Raw genomic sequence first — 14,184 nt, 5'->3', positions numbered from 1 at the left:
TATAATGAGTGAGTCATTGATAGCAGGACATGCTTTTTCATGGGCTTTTTAGGAGTGTTGGTCAATAGCTCATTAGAAACCTGCTTGAAATGACTGAGATAAGCAACTTTAGATGACTCAAGCAAACACAAAGAATTTCCCAGAAACAATGTCTCTTTTTTCTTTTAACATATGTTCCTGTTTTTGTCTTTTCCATTACTCATTGAAAATAGCAACGACCCTTTGCTGTCCACCTGAAACTATCACAACATTGTTAACTGGCTATCAGTCAGTTCAGTTCAGTCGCTCATTCGTGTCTGACTCTTTGCGACTCCATGAATCGCAGCACGCCAGGCCTCCCTGTCCATCACCAACCCCCGGAGTTCACTCAGATTCACGTCCATCAAGTCCGTGATGCCATCCAGCCATCTCATCCTCTGTCGTCCCCTTCTCCTCCTGCCCCCAATCCCTCCCTGCATCAGAGTCTTTCCAATGAGTCAACTCTTCACATGAGGTGGCCAAAGTACTGGAGTTTCAGCTTTAGCATCATTCCTTCCAAAGAACACCTAGGACTGATACAAAATAAAATTTAATTAAAAAAAAAAAAGTGGAAAAAATAGAACTAAAAAAAGAAAGTAGCAAGTATAGAATTCCCTGGTGGTCCAGTGGTTAAGACTCAGGAACATGTGTTCATATATGTGTATATATATATGTATGTCTGTGTATATATATGGGGCTTCCCTGGTGGCCCAGACAGTAGACTCTGCTTTGAAAACATAGTCATTTCATTTAATGCTAGCTTATCCAGAGGCTCTTCAACAAATTAATTGATTACCTATGTTTTGAGGTCATCTTATGGCCTACTACGAGTTCTATTAAATAAAAAAGAAACAACAAATCCTACTGAATAGCACAGGGAACTGTATTCAATATTTACCCTGTGTTAAACCCTAATGGAAAAGAATATAGAAAAGAATGTCTATATGAATATAACTGAGGCACTTTGTTATAATGCAGAGATTGGCACAACATTGTAAATCAACTGCACTTCAACAAAAAATTAAATATAAAATTTAAGTAAATAACAGAGGAAAAGCTCCATGGTAGGTGCTGAATAAATGTTTGCTGAATTAATTATTATAAAATCTTTAAAAATGATGGCAATATAGGCATGTTTTGTCAGTATTATCATATGTAAGTAGCTGATAATGCATAGTTTAGGGCAACCTCTAAAACCATTGGCCCACATTTTTGTCCTACCTGTGAATTTAATTTATTTGTGTTATTCATCACTCTTAGCTAAAGCATAAATTCCTTCCTTAAGATACTAAGTTTGAGATACCAACAGTTCCAACATCTGATACCACTTAGTTGTAGGGCCTTCAATAAAGTGTTCTACTTCTCTGCACCTTGATTTCAGTTTTCCCTTCTGTCAAATGTAGATACTGGAGTGTGGAGTCAACCGTTCATTCAGTTATACCCAGGACCTAAACTAGGATGAGGCAAGTGAACCGCTCACCTTGGGAGTAAAATTTAAGGGGGATTGGGTGGGGTCGCCAAAACACCTCAGTAATCAAGAAAAGTAATATTTCAATGCAGTATTTAAAGAAATCAAAGTTAATACAAAAGATGTATTATGACCAAAATATCAACATTTTAAAGATGGGATCACTGTTGCTGATTTTTCCTTTGGCCTCTGACTCCAGGGTGGTTTAGCATGGCACTGTATCTGATCCGGATTTTTATTTTTCACCAGGGGGGTCCCTGATTTTTCAATAAACACTTCATTAAACCATCATTCATGTTATTGCCCTCTTAAATTTTGCACTGGCATTGAGTCCTGGTCCTGTTACATACATTTAATGAATGCCTGCCATTTACTGAGCACTGCTGGGACATAGCAGCCCTTGCTTTCAAGGAGCTCACAACTTTATTAGGAAAAACAGGAGAGTGAGCAGAGAGTAAGTAGGACAATGGGAGACGTTTTGGGACAGAGTTAAGCAATGGAAGGAATGATATCAGATGAGCCCATGTGGACTAAAAAACATAGCATTTCATCCCGAGGTGGTATGTATCACAGAGCGGTGATGAATGCAGGCTGGAGATGGAGGCCTTGGAGTCAAGCCCTACCTCTTCCAATTCTAACTGGCTGTGTAATCTTCTGCAGTGTATCCTTTTAACTTCCCTGCACTTCTGTTTCTTTCCTCATTAGTAAAAGTGAGAAGAAGAATTACATCAACTTACGGGGGTTGTGAGGGTAACTTGAGCTCATACAGTGAGCCCTGAGAATAGAGCCGGAACGTAGGAAAAATTGTTAAATGTTACTCTTAACTAGAAAACACTCACTTTGAGCAAGAAGAAGCTCTGTTAGATAAAGTTAAACCCAGCTCTTTTCTAGGCAAGCTGGTAAGAGTTGCAGTGATGTTTATCTTTCCCCGACTTGTCACTCTGTGTCCCAAACCACTTTCCTTTAGTTCCAGTTGAGCAGGAAAAGCCATTTCATCTTTGGCAGTTCTTCCAAATTCAGTAGACTGTGACTGGTCATTTAGAAAGTTAATGAACAATTTATGGCTCATGTACAAATGTACAAAACTTCATCATTTTTTCTCAGAAGCTTTGATATAAACAAGTGGACACCATAATGTTCCCCCTTAGAATGTACATGGAGTGAGGGAGACTGATATCAGCCCTTGGAGGTGGGTAGAAGCAACCTTCCAGTACCTTACAAAATCTTATGAATAGGAGCACGGGGCTGAACTGGGAAGAGCACTTTTACTTCTACTGGACTGAAGGAGTAGAAATTTTGCTTTTTCAGCTCAACAAGATTCCGCCACCTTAGTTTGAATCAATTGGATATTTGGAGAGGGTCTAAGAGGGTACCATCTCTGCTCCCCTAATTTATTCCTATAACTCTGTCAGCTCTGATGTTGAAAAAAAAAAGTCCCACTATTTAAAAAGTACTCCTCAGTTTTCCAAATTATCTCAAAATTTAAACATGGACTAAGTGATAGATAGTATTTATGGATTGTTCATTATTTTCTTAACTGTAATAATAGCACTGTGGTCATATGAGGAAAACAAAGGAAAACATTTTCCTTCCTTCTGTCCTTCCTTTTGAGAAGCATATTAAAAGTAAAAAGGACATGATAACTGAGATTCGCTTTACAGAAAACTTGAACCCCCTCAAGAAAAGGGTAGGGGGTACCTGATAAAACAAGAATGGCAAGGCATTGGTTGTTGGATCTGGATAAGTCCGGAGTGGTTACTTGTAGTGTCTGGTTTTATGTAATTTAGAAATTTTCCCAAGAACAAAACACATTTTGGGAACTTCCCTGGCAGTCCAGTGGTTAAGACTTTGCGCTTCTATTGCAGAGGTTTCAGGTTGGATCATTCGTTGGGAAACTAAGATCCTGCAGGCCATGCAGAGAGTCCAAATAGAAAAAAACACGATTTTCTATTTTTAGGCACTGTTTCTCAGTCTTGCCTTGGCACCCCCACCTGGGCAACAGGCTGGCATTATCCCATCCTCAATCCTGTCAAGTGGTTTCTCTACCAGTCTGGGAGTGTGAATTGCAGGTGCAGTTGAAATAGAGACCCTCTCAGCCCTTGGAGCAGTCATAGGACCTAAGGCAGAGGGTGGGGCTCGTGGAGCGGTCAGAGTTTCTGCCCTGGTAGCCGGGGACCATATGTAGCCTCAACCTTCTACCCTGGGTTGCTGTTCTGATAATCACTGTCTTTGAGCCAAGGGGTGAAAAAACTCTGACTCAGGATTATTCCTGTTAAAAGTAAATATTCCTTGGGAGGAGTTGACTCAGCAAGCTATTATCAACTCTTAACACCTCAAGTGCTTCAGCTATCAACTCTCCTGATCCTGACAGCTCAGTGACACCTCCCCTGGATAATGGGTGAGTTTTGAACTATGGCCAAGATTGGGTGGGATACGACCCTGGGGAAACCAGTGAGCTGGGCTCCGGAATGAAGTTGGCCTGAGGGGAAGTGGGGAGGAAAGATGCTGAGATGTTAGAGCTGGGTGGTGGTGGTATTGGGAAGGATTGTGGGCAGGGGTGTCCCAGGGAACCCCAGAAGGAAGAAGTCACATTCTCTGATTCTTCTCAGAACAGAGCTCCTTCTAGGCTGCTTCATAGCGGTGTCATGTAACAGTTCCACATGGAGAAGTAACTCACCAAGAAACTTCCCAGGTCTTCTACCCCCTTGCAGATTTATGTACACCTGAAATTTTACCAAGTCGTTAAAGGACTGTGCTCAGGGGAATTCTTCAGTTCAGGTCAGTCACTCAGTCATGTCCGACTTTGTGACCCCCCATGGACTGCAACACACCAGGCTTTCCTGTCTATCACCAACTGCTAGAGCTTACTCAAACTCATGTCCATTGAGTCGGTGATGCCATCCAACCATCTCACCCTCTGTTGTCCCCTTCTCCTCCCACCTTCAGTCTTTCCCAGCATCAAGGTCTTTTCAAATGAGTCAGTTCTTTGTATCAGGTGGCCAAAATATTGGAGCTTCAGCTTCAGCATCAGTCCTTCCAATGAATATTCAGGACTGATTTCCTTTAGGATGGACTGGTTGGATCTCCTTGCAGTCCAAGGGACTCTCAAGAGTCTTCTCTAACACCACAGTTCAAAAGCATCAATTCTTTGGGGCTCAGCTTTCTTTATAGTCCAACTCTCACATCCATACATTACTATTGGAAAAACCATAGCTTTAACTAGACAGACCTTTGTCGGCAAAGTAATGTCTCTGCTCTTTAGATTGCTGTCTAGGTTGGTCATAGCTTTTCTTCCAATGAGCAAGCATCTTTTAATTTCTTGGCTGCAGTCACCATCTGCAGTGATTTTGGAGCCCCCAAAAATAAAGTCTCTCAACTGTTTCCATTGTTTCCTCATCTATTTGCCATGAAGTGATGGGACTGGATGCCATCATCTTAGTTTTCTGAACGTTGAGTTTTAAGCCAACTTTTTCACTTTCCTCTTTCACTTTCATCAAGAAGCTTTTTAGTTCTTCTTTGCTTTCTGCCATAAGTTTGTTGACACCTACATATCTCAATCAAACGCTCCAAGGGAGTTTTTATCCTTTTGTTTTCATTTGGGTTCCCTCAGAAGCAGAAACTGAAACACTATTGTTGGGGAAGTTGGACTGATTTCCTTTGGAGATTTTATTTTAATATAAGAAATGAAAACACTTTCAGCTTATTTAAGGCCCAGTTATTCTAGATTTTAATAATTCACAACCAAATTTCAGTTCACTTCAGTTGCTCAGTCGTGTCTGATTCTTTGCGACCCCATGAACCATAGCGCACCAGGCCTCCCTGTCCATCACCAACTCCTGGAGTTCACCCAAACCAAACTTAATCCCAACCAATTCAGAATCCTACCAAGAGTGGGAAGATCCTGGGGATAAGTTCAACTCAAAGGCTACAGCAAACATTTTGAGCTGAACCAGGGAAGCTGAGATCTTTCCAAACAAAAGAGGCAGGAATGAAGTCAACAAAGATTCAGGGGCTGCACTGAGTGCAAATGGAGCCAATAGAATGTTGGGGAGAAAGCTGGAAGTCCCTTCTATGCCTAGACTGTGGTGCTTAAAGGCAGAGTACACAGAAATGAGAAGATTAGAAGTGAGGATGGCTAAGACTTTGTGATCAATTAGGCCTCAGGGGTGAGGAGAGAGAAGAGCGAAGGAAGGAGATTCAGATTCTACACCATTTACCAGAGTTCCCTGGAACAGGATTAAGTTCTGGTTGCACACCGCAGTGGCTTGTTTAATAACACATTCTGTGTTGACTTTCTTCCCTTGCCTTCTCACTTCTTCACTCCTTTACCTGTATTTCCTGGGATCTCCTTGCAAATAAACCACTTACACTCAAATTCTTGCCTCAGGTTCTACTTTTAGGGGAACTCAGATTATCTAGAAAGATAAGGCCTGGGAAACATCCATGGGAATGGGTTTCTGTAGCTAGCTCCATTGATGACTTGAGTGAGAAAGTTGGGAATGGAAGGAGAGAGGCTTCATTTCAGGGAGATAAATGAATAAGAGAGGAATGATGGAGAAGATACTTCAGAAGCAAAGTTATCAGGACTTACCCGGTGGTCTAGTGGTTAAGACTCTGCCTTCCAATGTAGGGAAGCTTTGGTTCAATTCCTGTTTGGGTAACTAAGGTCCTAAATACTGCAGAATGTGGCCAAAAATTAAAAAAAAAAAAAAAGCAACATTACCAACTGAAGAGACAGAATGGTGACCTCACATTTCAGGTCAATAGGATTTAATCCGTCTTGCTAATAGCACCCTAACTACTGTTGAGTGTTCACCTTTCTCCCACGATGCCCTGTCTTGGAGAAATGTGGTATTGCCTTTGGTGGAAGTTAATGGGCCTGCTCCCTCACCCTGATGCGGGCAGGTGACCTAGGCTAGATTATGGGACGCCCTCTCTTCAAAGTCCCTCAGGACTTTGAATCCTGAGTGATATAAGAATATGAAGCTTAGTGAAAGGTCATTTATCACAGCACTCTGGTGCTAAACAGACTTTTCCAAACATTTTTGTCTCAAAAAACCTTGCAACAACAAATTAACTTTTGCTCCAGGTTGCCAGTGGCAGTTTGTGCGCCAAGAATCCTGATTAATAAAACAGGGCTAGAACAAAGGATTTTACAGAATGAGAATGATTTGTTTCTACTCAGAATTTTTGCTTTTCTTAAAAATCTCTTTAATAATCTAAAGCTTGTTTTATTGCACTTTTTGCATCTTTCTCTCCCGCCCTCAGTTTTATTGAGCTATAAATTTTCCATGGACCAGAGTGGGGGTGGGAGGATGGTTTCAGGATGATTCAAGCACATACGTGTATTGTGCACCTTATTTCTATTATTATTACATCAGTTCCACCTCCTACCTTCAGGCTTTAGATCCTGGAGATTGGGGACCCCGGTTCAAGGTGTACAATGTGATTTTGTACGTGCAGATATTGTCAAATGATTACCACAGTAAGGTTAGTTAACACACCTATCACCTCACATAGTTAACTTTCGTGTGTGTATGTTTCTTTGTGGTGAGAAACATTTCAGATTTACTCTTTTAGCAACTTTCTAGTATATAATATAGCATTGTTAACGATAGTCAGCACGCTGTATGTCTCCCTATTTCTCCTCCTGCCACCCCTCTCCTAAAAGCTCCTGGCAGCCACCGTTCTACTCTCTGTTTCTCCGCAGTCAGCTTTTTTTTTAAGATTCTACATGCAAGATGACACAGTATTTGTCTTTATCTGACTTATTTCACTTAGTGTAGTGCTGTCAAGGTTGTCACAAATGGCAGGATTTCCTACTCTTTTATGGCTAAGTATTGTGTATACCTGGAGAATGCAATAGCACCCCACTCAAGTACTCTTGCCTGGAAAATCCCATGGATGGAGGAGCCTGGTAGGCTGCAGTCCATGGGATCGCTAAGAGTCGGACATGACTGAGTGACTTCACTTTCACTTTTCAGTTTCGTGCATTGGAGAAGGAAATGGCAATCCACTCCAGTGTCCTTGCCTGGAGAATCCCAGGAACAGGGGAGCCTGGTGGGCTGCCGTCTATGGGGTTGCACAGAGTCGGACACATCTGAAGTGACTTAGCAGCATTGTGTATACCACATCTTCTGTCTCCATTTATCTCTTGATGGACGCTTAGGTTATTTCCATCTCTGTTTGTTTGAATTACAATGCTGCAGTGAACATGGGGGTGAACATATATCTTCAAGATAGTGATTTAATTTCCTTTGGATGTATAAATCCAGAAGTGGGATTGCTGGATCATTCAGTTCAGCCACTCAGTTGTGTCCGACTCTTTGTGACCCCATGGACTGCAGCATGCCAGGCTCCCCTGTTCATCACCAATTCCAATGTCAAAATGTTGAGTTGCATCATTCCTAGTAATTTGAATGGTGTACTAGAAAGTTCACCTCCTCAAATATCTTTTCCTTATGTGATGGATGACAGTTTAAGGTTAAATAATCTCCGGAATGCTTACATGATTCAACATCTTATTCTCTGCATCAGTTATGTTCAGTTGCTCAGTCGTGTCTGATTCTTTGCAATCCCATGGACTGCAGCACACTAGGCCTCCCTGCCCATCACAAACTCCCAGAGTTTACTCAAACGCATATCCATTGAGTTGGTGATGCCATCCAACCCTCTCATCCTCTGTCGTCCCCTTCTCCTCTTGCTTTCGATCTTTCCCGGCATCAAGGTCTTTTCCAATGAGTCAGTTCTTTGCATATGGTGGCCTAAGTATCGGAGTTTCAGCTTCAGCATCAGTCCTTGAGATGAATATTCAGGGCTGAATATATATTCCTTTAGGATTGAATGATTTGATTTCATGCTAAGTCGCTTCAGTCGTGTCCAACTCTGTGTGACCCCATAGACGGCAGCCCACCAGGCTCCCCCATCCCTGGGATTCTCCAGGCAAGAACACTGAAGTGGGTTGCCATTTCCTTCTCCAGTGCATGAAAGTGAAAAGTGAAAGTGAAGTCGCTCAGTCATGTCTGACTCTTAGCGACCCCATGGACTGCAGCCCACTAGGCTCCTCCATCCATGGGATTTTCCAGACAAGAGCACTGGAGTGGATTGCCATTGCCTTTCCCGTTGATTTCATAAGGTAGTTCTATTTTTAATTTTTTTGAGGAACCTGCATATGGTTTTCCATAGTGATGGAACAATTTATATCTGTACCAACAGTGCACAAAGGTTACTTTTTCTCTACATCCTTCCCAACACTGTTTTCTCATGTCTTTTTGATAATAACCATCCTGTGTGAGATGATACCGCATTGTGGTTTTAATTTGCATTTCCGTGATGTTTAGTACATAATTTTCACGTACCTGACAGGCCATTTGTATATACTCTTGGGAAAAATGTCTATTCAGAAACTTGGCCCATTTTTAAATTAGATTATTTTGGTTTTATGCTATTCAATTGTTTGAGGTCCTTACCTATTTTGGATATAACCCATTTTCAGGTATACGGTTTGCAAATGTTCTCTCCGTTCCATAGGTTGCCTTTTCCTTTTGTTGATTGTTTCCTCTGCTGTAGAGAAGTTTTGTAGTTCAATATTTTTTTTTTAATTCGATGTTTCTTTTTGCTTTTCTTGCTTATGCTTTTAGTGTTATATCCAAAAAGTTATTACCAAGACCCATGTCAAGGAGATTTCCCCCTGTTTTCTTCTAGGAGTTTTATAGTTTTTAAGAGGAAAAATTAAAATTTTACATAACCTCCTTTTCCTTCTGCTCTGTAACTTGGCTTGCCCCTTGCAAAGTCTAGATCATGTAGGTCACATAGTCTCAGAAAGTGGGGACTTGAAATACTAGGAACTAGAGTATATCCCACTTACCCTCGTCCTGCTCTTTGCGATCGCTCAGCCCCTGCAAACCTGCTTAATCATGCCTGTCCAGGCCAGGCATCCCCCTCCCCATCTTGACTGCTGTTTCCCAGAGCGAAACCCCTTAGTTTAAACCAGCCTATTAACAGCTAGTATTGCCCACTATAGTCTGTCTATACAAACTCTGTAATCCCTTTGTTCGGGGTGTTAACTCCTCTGGGCCCGCAGGCATAAAAACCTGAGTTCTCCAACTCTCACAGTAAGGTGCTTGGTTTCTCGAGTACTGGTTTCCGCAACAGTTTCAAGTCTTATATTTAAGTCTTTAATCCATTTCAAGTTAATTTTTGTAAGTGGTATAAGATATGGGTACAGTTTCATTCTTTGGCATATCAATGTCCAGTTTTCCCAACATTTATTGAAGAACTACTCAGATTTTTTTTTCTGATAACCTGTGTTCAATGTGAAAAGTTAAGAAAGTATTCTGACAAAGGGGAAGAAAACACCTTATAATCCCATTACTCAAAGGCAAATACTATTGATTTAGTTGAGATGGTACCATGTATGCAATTTAGTATACAGTTTATGGAATATGGCATATTTCTTTTTTAAAAGTTAACATAACATACATCATTTCTTTATTTCAGTAACAACTTCTCAAATATAATTTTAATGAGTCAGAATGTTGTCTTATGGATATAACATACTTTTCTAAAATTTTTCCACCATCATTTAACATTCTGTCTCTCTCAAAACTCTTATCATAAAAAATAATTTCCGGAGCAACTTCTTTCATAAATCTTGGCCTTGCAGTTCTGATTCTGTCTTCAGGCTTGATTCCCAGAAGTGGAGTTATTGTTTCAAAAGGAATGAACATTTTAAAAGCTCCAGAGAGCTTGTGCCAGAATCATGTCCAAATAATAAGATACCAATTTATATTTCCACCAGTCCTCTTCATGGCATTTTAAAAAAATGGTTAATGTGACAGAAGCCAGCTATTTCACTTATTTTTTCTTTGATTTGGGTTGATTCAGTTTCCTTCTTTCTGAATTATCTGTCTTTGTGCTAACATTTTTCTCAGGGATTTATATGAAGTCTTTATTAAAACTATTAACCTATTTCATTTGTGAAAACATGTTCCTGTTTCATTGTTTACCTTTTCAGCTGATTATGATGCTTTCAGCTATTCAACCATTTACATTTTATACAGTTAAGTCCAGGAAACATTTTCCTTATGAAAATATCTTTGAGTGTTTCACTGTTTTAAGCATGTAAAGTCTTTCTTTATTCCAATTCTTAATAAACATTCATTTTGGATAGTGTGTCTTGAATTTTCTGTTTAGTAATATTTTCCACTGATGCTGTCTTTTGCCCACTTTTAAAAAAAATTAATTTATTTTTTATTGAAGGATAATTGCTTTTCAGAATTTTGCTGTTTTCTGTCAAACCTCAACATGAATCAGCCATAGGTATGCATATAACCCCTCCGTTTTGAACCTCCCTCCCATCACCTTCCCCATCCCACCTCTCTGTGGGTTGATACAGACCCCTGTTTGAGTTTCCTGAGCCATAAAGCAAATCCCCATTGGCTATCTATTTTACATATGGTAATGTAAGTTTCCATGTTACTCTTTCCATACATCGCACCCTCTCCTCCCCTCTCCCCATGTCCATAAGTCTATTCTCTATGTCTATTTCTCCATTGCTGCCCTGTAAGTAAATTCTTCAGTACCATTTTTCTAGATTCCGTATATATGTGTTAGAATATGGTATGGTATTTATCTTTTTCTTTCTGACTCACTTCACTCTGTATAATAGGTGCTAGGTTCATCCACCACATTAGAACTGACTCAAATTCATTCCTTTTTATGGCTGAGTAATATTTCATTGTATATATGTACCACAACTTCTTATCCATTCATCTGTTGATGGACATCTAGGTTGCTTCCATGTTCTAGCTATTGTAAATAGTGCTGCAATGAACAATGGGATACATTTGTCTTTTTCGACTTTGGTTTCCTCAGGGTATATGCCTAGGAGAGGGATTGCTGGGTCATATGGTGGTTTTATTCTTAGTTTTTTAGGGAATCTCCATACCATCTTCCATAGTGGCTGTATCAATTTACATTCCCACCAACACTGCAAGAGTGTTCCCTTTTCTCCACACCCTTTCCAGCATTTATTGTTGGTAGACTTTTTGATGAGAGCCATTCTGACTGGTGTGAGGTGATAACTCATTGTAGTTTTGATTTGTGTTTCTCTAATAATGAGTGATGTTGAGCAACTTTTCATGTGTTTGTTAGCCATCTGTATGTCTTCTTTGGAGAAATGTCTGTTTAGGCCTTTTTCCCACTTTTTGATTGGGTTGTTTCTTTTTCTGACATTGAGTTGTATGAGCTGCTTGTGTGTTTCGGAAATTAATCCTTTGTCAGTTGTTTCACTTGCTATTATTTTCTCCAATTCTGAGGGCTGTCTTTTCAACTTGCTTACAGTTTCCTTTGCTATGCAAAAGCTTTTAAGTTTAATCAGGCCCCACTTGTTTACTTGCTTTTGCCCACTTTTGATTGATGTCTTTATCAACCATTTAAATTTAACCATGTGTAATTACATTTCAGGTTGTCTTTTATAAGCAGCACAAAATCATATTTTGTTTCTAGCCTAGTCTGAGCAAGACTTTATTACGGAGTGTAAAACATTTACTATTAGCATAAGAATTGATGCATTTGCTCCTATTTCTGGAATCTTTTTCATACTCTCTTTTTGGCTCAATTGCTATATTTTTTACATTTTCTTCTCACTTGCACTGTTTTCTTTTCTTTGGTGATAATTTGAAAGGTGGTTCTTAATTCTAGTAGTGATTGCCTTTAAGTTCATTAGATGTAACCCTTAAACTATGCTTCTTCGGTTGTCAAAATGAAGAGAAAATGAGTAATTTTTTTATATCATCCATTTAACAATTAATAGGTTTTATTTTTGTTTGTCTTGTTTTGCTTTTACATCCACAAATTCTCATCTTTACTAATGTAATCTAGGGTCATAAAACTTCTCCATCCATGGCATTTTCCAGGCAAGAATACTGGAGTGGGTTGCTATTTCCTTCTCCAGGGGATCTTCCCAAACCAGGGATCAAACCCAGGTCTCCTGCATGGCAGGCAGACTCCTTACCTTCTGAGCCACCAGGGAAGTCAATTTATTATATAAATGTTCTTTTTTAAGATTTGGCTTTGGATTTTGCATTCAATTCAGTAAGCATATTTCCAACAATTATTTTCATTAAACTAAATAAATAATTGAATTAAATATTTTCTACTTTGCTGCCAACCTTTTTATGGTGTGGCATAATGTCTTCCACTAGAGCTTGCAAATAAGAATTACCTAGAGTTTTTTTTTTTTTAATAAATTCACATTCCCTGAGTCTACCTCCCATATAGATATTCTAATTGTATGCATCTAGCACAGCCTTTGCATGACCCTTCTCTGGCTTCAGCCTTATTGTACTCTGACAATTGTAGCCTGAATTGCTGCAGGGGAAGTTGTGGGAGAAAGGGTGGGGGAGGAGGGAAAGGGAGGACTTTAAGAAAGGGTTTCCTGGGAGGAAGTAGAATTCCTAGTGTTCCAATAAGTCCAGATGATGCTGAAAGCTTCTCTTTACAGTTGGCCCCACGACCCTTATCTCCAATCCCCAGTTAAGAGCTGAAGATTGAGAAAAAGGTTTGAGAACTGATTTTGAAACAGGAGGGTAGGGGGCAGGGCACAACCTTTAAAAGAATGACAGAACCCGAGGACATGAAATAAACTGATTAAAACCAACTAGGTTCAAGATGGTGGATAAGTTGACTTCCAGTTGACCTTGAGCCTCAGTATAAGCTTGTTGTAACACATCAGCATGCTCAGTGACATACACACAGGCACCGTGAGAGTTCCAAGGCCCACCAGAAAGACAAAAAGTGAGCATGGCCCAATTCCTGGAAATCCCCACCCTTCACCCAAATAGCTGGAATACTCCTCCTGCTCATTCAGTTCAGTTCAGTGACTCTTTGTGAACCCATGGACTGCACATGGAGGCACAACAGCCTCCCTGTCCATCACATTAGCCTATGAAATTCAGTTCAGTTCAGTCACTCAGTCGTGTCCAACTCTTTGTGACCCCATGGACTGAAGCACGCCAGGCCTTCCTGTCCATCACCAACTCCTGGAGCTTACTCAAACTCACGTCCATCGAGTTGGTGATGCCATCCAACCATGTCATCCTCTGTTGTCCCCCTCTCCTCCCACCTTCAATCTTTCCCAGCATCAGGGTCTTTTCCAATGAGTTAGTTCTTTGCATCAGGTGGCCAAAGTATTGGAGCTTCAGCTTCAGCATCAGTCCTTGCAATGAATATTCAGGACTGATTTCCTTTAGGATGGACTGGTTGGATCTCCTTGCAGTCCAAGGGACTCTCAAGAGTCTTCTCCAACACCACAGTTCAAAAGCATCAATTCTTTGGCACTCAACTGTCTTTATAGTCCAACTCTCACATCCATACACAACTACTAGAAAAACCATAGCTTTGACTAGAGGGACCTTTATTGGCAAAGTAATGTCTCTGCTTTTTAATATGCTATCTAGTTTGGTCATAGCTTTTCTTCCAAGGAGCAAGCATTTTTTAATTTCATGGCTGCAGTCACCATCTGCAGCGATTTTGGAACCCAGAAAAATAAAATCTCTCAACTGTTTCCATTGTTTCCTCATCTATTTGCCATGAAGTGATGGGACCAGATGCCATAGTTTTCTGAATGTTGAGCTTTAAGCCAACTTTTTCACTCTCCTCTTTCATTTTCATCAAGAGGCTCTTTAGTTCTTCTT

Source organism: Ovis aries, chromosome X (genome assembly GCF_016772045.2).
Source record: "Ovis aries strain OAR_USU_Benz2616 breed Rambouillet chromosome X, ARS-UI_Ramb_v3.0, whole genome shotgun sequence".
Taxonomy (NCBI): Eukaryota; Metazoa; Chordata; class Mammalia; order Artiodactyla; family Bovidae; genus Ovis; species Ovis aries.
Note: the sequence above shows the minus strand (reverse complement) of the source record.